This window comes from Trichoplusia ni, unplaced genomic scaffold (genome assembly GCF_003590095.1).
Source record: "Trichoplusia ni isolate ovarian cell line Hi5 unplaced genomic scaffold, tn1 tig00000465, whole genome shotgun sequence".
NCBI classification, from domain to species: domain Eukaryota; kingdom Metazoa; phylum Arthropoda; class Insecta; order Lepidoptera; family Noctuidae; genus Trichoplusia; species Trichoplusia ni.
Window position 1 is genome coordinate 20232 of NW_020800031.1, and position 6762 is coordinate 26993.

The 6762-nt window shown below is 32.8% G+C and overlaps 1 pseudogene; it reads left to right on the forward strand.

Annotated features, from left to right (window-relative positions):
- The first annotated feature begins 1594 nt into the window (after positions 1 to 1594).
- On the forward strand, positions 1595 to 3850 carry LOC113507060 (annotated as a pseudogene).
- Positions 3851 to 6762: the final 2912 nt, after the last annotated feature.

Genomic DNA, 6762 nt, shown 5'->3' on the forward strand with positions numbered 1-6762 from the left:
CGGACTGTAACGTATGACACAGTGATTTCCGAGTTCAACGATAGCCTACTAAAAACTCAGAATAACGTCTTAGTAATACCTACATCGCTTGATCTAGACGAATCTATTCCCTACGTCCAAGAAATCTTATCAAATTCGCCAGATTCCGAGTCGTTTATGAATTCAGAGAGAACCCTACATTCCTATAAACCATTATTGGTCGCTGATAAAACCTACTATTTCCTATTTATTAAAGTACACCACTTTGACAATTGTACCTATAGTGATATCTTCGAATCCTTAAAGAATCTACGTAATCACCTAATGTCTCTTAACGAGGCTATTCATAAAATAAGTATTACTGACTTCAAAAATCCATTTGATAAACATACATATATTAAAATTTATAATATGCTAGCTCACCTCTTTCACAATACATCAATTCAAATTCAAGTGTATCGCAATAAAATATATTATCCTAGTCCTTCTGAAGTTCAGAAAATTCTCCGTGAGAATCATGATATTCCTGTCGCTGGGCACCTTGGTGCAAATAGAATGTTTAATAAAATTCGAGAGCAGTATTTTTGGAAGAATATGAGGACGGAAATAGAAGATTATGTAAAAAAGTGTAATTCTTGTCAGACCAACAAAGCTCTTAGGAAAATTAACCGTGCACCCATGCAGATAACTAGCACCTCCACTGCCCCCTTTGAAAGAATGTCTCTTGATATAGTTGGTCCTCTTCCTGAATCCGGCACAGCCAAAATTAAATATATTCTAACACTTCAGGACGACCTAACTAAATATTCAATAGCATATCCAATTCGAAGTACTACCGCCGAAGAAACCAGCGACTGCCTGATTCACTTTATTTCTTTGTTTGGCATACCAAAAACTATCCTTACTGATCAAAGCACAAATTTTACAGCAGAGCTATTTAAAGAAACCTGCAAATTTCTAAAGATTAAACAGCTGTGGTCATCTCCATACCATCCACAGACACAAGGCGCTCTGGAAAGAAGCCATTCCACCTTAAAAGAGTACCTTAAATCTTACATATCTGAAAACCAAGACAATTGGCCAAAATATGTATATACTGCTATGCTCGCCTATAATACATCTATACATTCAACAACAAATTTCACTCCCTACGAGTTGATTTTCGGTCATAAACCAATCCTTCCTAATTCCATATATGAACCTAACACGAATGCCTCGTATCCGGACTATATTAAGATGCTTCAACATCGCCTTAAATGCACGCGTGATAAAGCCGTCGAATTTATAAAGAAGTCGAAAGAGTCTTCCAAAGCCTATTACGATGCCCGCACAAGACCTGTAAGTTACCATGCTGGTGACTATGTGTACCTTAAAAATCACCTCCGTATGCGTAAGGCTCTATCTCCGGTCTGGAAAGGCCCTTATAAAATTATTAAGGTTAATGGTAGAAATAGTGTAACGCTATTAATAAATAGACGACACGTGTCCCATCATTTTGATGAAATAAAATTAGCTCATCGCCGTGACACCGTGTCATAATCACTTTAAGCTTGTTTTAACTTAACGTAATATTTAAGTTTAGTTAGTCTTAGTTTAACTCTTAATTATTCCTTTACAGTTCTCTGTCTTCCGCAAAAGCAATGTTCATCACAAGTTCCACGAATGCTTCCGGCATATATTTTGACCCCATTGGGTCATTAAAAATGATAGACGGTTTCCTTAGCGTACTAATTCCAATAGATATTTCATTTATTCAACCGCATATTAAGAATCTTAACGGTGTGATAGGCACTTCTAAGTTCCTATGTAAGCAGACTGCTCTGTATACCGATATCGAGTGTCTTAATTTGCACCAGCCGTTATCAATAAGATACAACGACATTATTCGAGATTACGATTCTATTTCTCACTTAATTGAATCAAGGTCTAAACGTTCAGCCTGGTTTGGGGGTATTGGCACCCTATTCAAAAATCTATTTGGTACTATGAACGAAGACGACGCAATAAATTATAGTAACGCTATTCAATTAATAGAGAAAGATCAATCTAAATTATCCGAATTAGTCAAACAAAATATATTAGTAACTACTTCAACACTCTCTTCAATAGAAGACTCAGTAAATAAAATTAGTGTCAACGAGCAGAGATTAAATGATGCTATTGATGACATAGCTTTATTCCAAAAGAACTTGACCTTGTTAGCTGATAAATTAATATTAAAAACTAAATTCAATGGAATGTTAAATTTATTAGAAAGTAGTCTCCTAACTTTATCTTTTAAACTAGAAGACACTGTAAACGCTATTATGTTTAGTAAATTAAATATTTTGTATCCTTCTATTATAAGTCCAAAACAGCTATTTACAGAGCTTGTTAATAATTATAGGTTTTTAGCTGATAATCATCAATTTCCTTTAAGTTTAATTTAGAAAATATACACACTTTAATGAATGTTTCAGAAATTGCGAGTTATTATAATAATAACAAAGTTGTATTTGCCTTAAAAATACCTTTAGTAAATTCCAGGAGCTATGATTTATATCATAACATACCTTATCCAGTTTCTGTAACCCATGATACTTATACTATGATCATTCCCTCTACTAAATATCTAGCTATTAACAGAGATAGATCATATTATAGTAAATTAGATAATCTAAGTAGCTGTAAGACAATAAATAACCAGTACTATATATGTGACAACCTAGATACTTACTCGTGTGCCAGGACTCCGATCTGCGAATCGGATATAATCTCAAAAGCATTAAAATCTGTGCCTAGTAATTGTAAGACCCAATTCATTCAAGGCCAACTAGATATTTGGCAAACGTTGTCTAACAATACATGGTTATATGTTATTACAAACCCTTCCAAATTGTCCATAGACTGTAAAGCTTCCAATACTGAAGTTATCATATCAGGCACAGGCATGATAAACTTACCTCCGTATTGTATAGCCTTTTATAAAGACTCAAGGTTAATACCCAAATATTACAAAACAATTAAAGTCCAAACAATTAAAATTAACTTTAATCTAGTAAATGACTCTTGTTGTAATTCAGAAACATTATCGAAACTTAAGCCTCAAATTCCCGTTTTAAATCTTACTAATATTAACCTTGATTCTATAACGTCACGACGAAATTTGGAAACCAGCCGCATTGTCAATAACCTTGACAAATTAATTGAAAAACCACATATTGTTTTATATGGTGAATATTATTCCTATGTAACAATAATTATATCTGTTATTATTGTAATATATATTCTTGTACTATTTTGTAAGTTTATAAAATCGGGCATTTGTCATCGCCTCTTAAATAGACAAGCTTTCAAATGTAATACGGAAAAAGCTGAAGAGCTTACAGAAGTTGCTGCTAGTTCTTCCGACATTTCCGCACCTAAAATCCGTAAATCCCTTGCATAAACTTAACCTTTTAAGGATAAGTTTAGTCAAAACCCTGGGGGCTGTTATATATATGTAATGTATATGATAGTGCCCAACGGCTCTTTCTATATCCCTTGTCAACACTTTTGATAGTTCATAATAATAAGACGCTGAAGGATCGCTGATGTCAGTGATTTCCAAACTCTTTTATTTTTTTATCTCATTGTTAATTTATATACGGACGTGACTTTTCTGACATAACCGCAGGATTGCAATCATCATCGATATCAATTCATTGTAGTATTGAGTAACTTTGAGATCGATTTGAAAGATAAAGGAGGCATTTTTTATCTTGTGAGTTTGGCTACATCTTTTTGGCTTTTGACACGTAGTTTTTGATTTGATGATGTTTTAGTAATTGTTATCGATATCAAAGAAGCTTTGTTTTATCAGACGTGCTTATGATAAATGTATTGCATGCTAAGATGACAATAACTGATATTGAAAATTAATGATAAGGATTTAAAAGTTTTGTAAGCTATTTAACATGTTTTATCACTAAAGTGAATAATTGTTTACATTCAATTGGTAAATTTCTTTGTATTTATTTAAATTTCATTAAAATATATCGCACAACAAATAATCAAATCATTAATTCTAGTGTTCTTCATATTTAGATATTTCATAATCTTCATTTGGTTTGAGAACTCTACATAAACGATAATTAAGCTTTATGTTCTCATTGTCACCCAAAATAAATGTTACCCAAAAGTAAATCTTTTTCTTTTGAAATTAAGTGCAAAGATTCACAATTAACCTCTTTTTACGTAAATAAATGGCAGGGTCAAGCAATGTTCTACTTTCCGATAACCTCTTAAAGTTCAGGTTTACTTGAGCAATGACAGATAATGTATGGTTGTTATGACCTACTTATGCCATGAAACAAATATGGATTGAAGCCACAATTATAACTGTCACAGGTCTTATCATTATTCATATTTTTCAATGTGTATAAACGCCTCAGTTTGTCATACAGAGACAGAGACACCCAGACTCGGAAAAAGCATTCGTGAATCACACAAATACTTGCCCCACTCGGGAATCAAACCTGCGTCACTTCGCTAGCAGTATATCTGAAAAACTGTTTCAAAGCATATAAAATTGTTTAAACGCCTTTCCGGAAAAAAAAAAATGTTGTTCAGTCCACTGTTCATCTTATGCTAAGAGGTTTTGTTTATCATGACCGCAAACGAAACGTAAAAAAGAATTATACTGCCAATATTTCGCAGTCTATGGGCTCCAAAAGGGGTCTTCATATAATTCGCTAATTTAATCAGTTATGTTTTTTACACTAATTCGTATTGCATCTACTTGCCACTTCCAGAAACCTACTTTTTTATCAAATGAGGTTAGTTTTTAAGAGGGGCGTAACAAAACTGTCCACTAATAATATTATTTATATCGTATACTAAATATATATTTTTTATATAATATATTTAATCAATCAAGTTAAGTAAATATAACGTAAAACAGGTAAAAGTTTCCTAATGACAGCAATTTTGTCGTGATGTTTATGTGTGATAAAATAAGTAGGTACGTGGCAGGTAATGGATTGAATGTTTAATGACAGAAATTAAATGAACGTGTTACAATGAACTTCAATTTATCTGTCACTTTGATCTAAGTAAATGTGTCGATAATTTATTATGTCTTTATACATACGTTTGTACTATGTTAAGACTAGTTTTACGAAGAACAAACAGTTTACATTATTTTTAGGGTCTTGCCCTGAGGGCAAAAATGAAACCCTATTGCTGAGGCACCGCTGTCTGTGGGATTGTCCCACACTGTCACGAGACTGTATCTCATACATAGTTTAGACTGGTCTTTTGGTCTAGTAGTTAGTGACCCTGACTGCTATACCGGATTTCGTAGGGTTCGATTCCCGCCCAGGTAAAATACTTGTGTGTTGAATTTATCTATATTATGTATGTATTTAGAAATATATGACTTATCAGACGTCTAGTACACATAAGGCAAGTTTTGCTTAGTTTGAGACTAGATGGCGATCCTTAAATTAGGACATTCAACAACCTACAAGTAGTACAAGTCCTTTAGTATCATCAAAAGTTAAACTTTCTTTTGTATCAGTATTAACTTTTTTATTACCGCAAAAATATTTTCAAATGTTTATTTAAAGAGTTTCAATCGTTCCTCAGACACACAAGTTTCATTATCTTTATCGATTAGTTTATTTTCGGTTTACACTCGTGCATGCTTTTTACGTCTGGCTTAGACAGTATTATTCACGTTATTTATGGCTATCAATATGTAGTTTTACTATTTTATTACGTAACAGACAAACGGAATTCAGTATTGATTCGATATAACATCGCATTTGATAAATGTTGTTAAATGATTCTGTGTTTGTGTTTGAATATTCATGTTTTTATTGTTTTCTTTAAGCAGAATCTGTATATAATTAATGTCAATATTGAAACAGTATAGACTATGTAGAGACGGCAGACTTAGTTGCGGTTTTCAAATATTATAAAATACTAGCTTTTCGCCCGGGGATTCGCCCGGGGATTCGCCCGCGTCGAGGTCGTTATATCGCGTTTCCAAGAGAACTGTTCAAAAATCCGGGATTAAAACTATTCTATGTTCTTTCTTAAGGTCAACTCTATCTCTGTACTAAATTTCATTAAAATCAGTTCATGGTTTAGACGTCAAAGCGTAACAAACAGACAGACAGACAGACAGATAGATAGACAGACAACAGAGTTACTTTCGCATTTATAATATTAGTAGGGAAGTAGGGATTCAATTACTAAAACAAAGTCAAAATCTTTCAAGTCATGGGTTATGTCATATTAAATATCATTATCGATGTTATCACAAAAATCAAAGTCTTACTGTGTTGTACAGTTTCTTCTGTCTATTACGTCCTCCATAACATTATTTTTCATAGTAAATAGATCGTCTGCTTGTCAAAATGATACAAAATGAGGTCAAATGTGGTCGGTTTGAAATTGCGAGTGATATCGATAGCGCCACATTACGCCTCTATGTTTGTATTGTGTATGCCTTTTATCTAAAAAGTAGGTCGACGTCGCATTGCTGTCCATCTGGCCAGTTATTATCAATGTTTAGTCCTGTTCCATTTTAATATGATGATCATTTGTCTAAAGTATTTTTTTAGGAGGTATTGTTTAAAAAGGTTTTAATATTTATAAAAAAAACATAGTAAGTTTCGCAGCTTGTTTAGTAATATGTATATTCAGTATACTCTGTTAAAGACCGAGGGGATGCAAGACACGATATTATCACATAATGGTATACAATGTTTAATAACTATCTTGAATTATATTTAAAAAGGTCTCTTTTTATAAAAC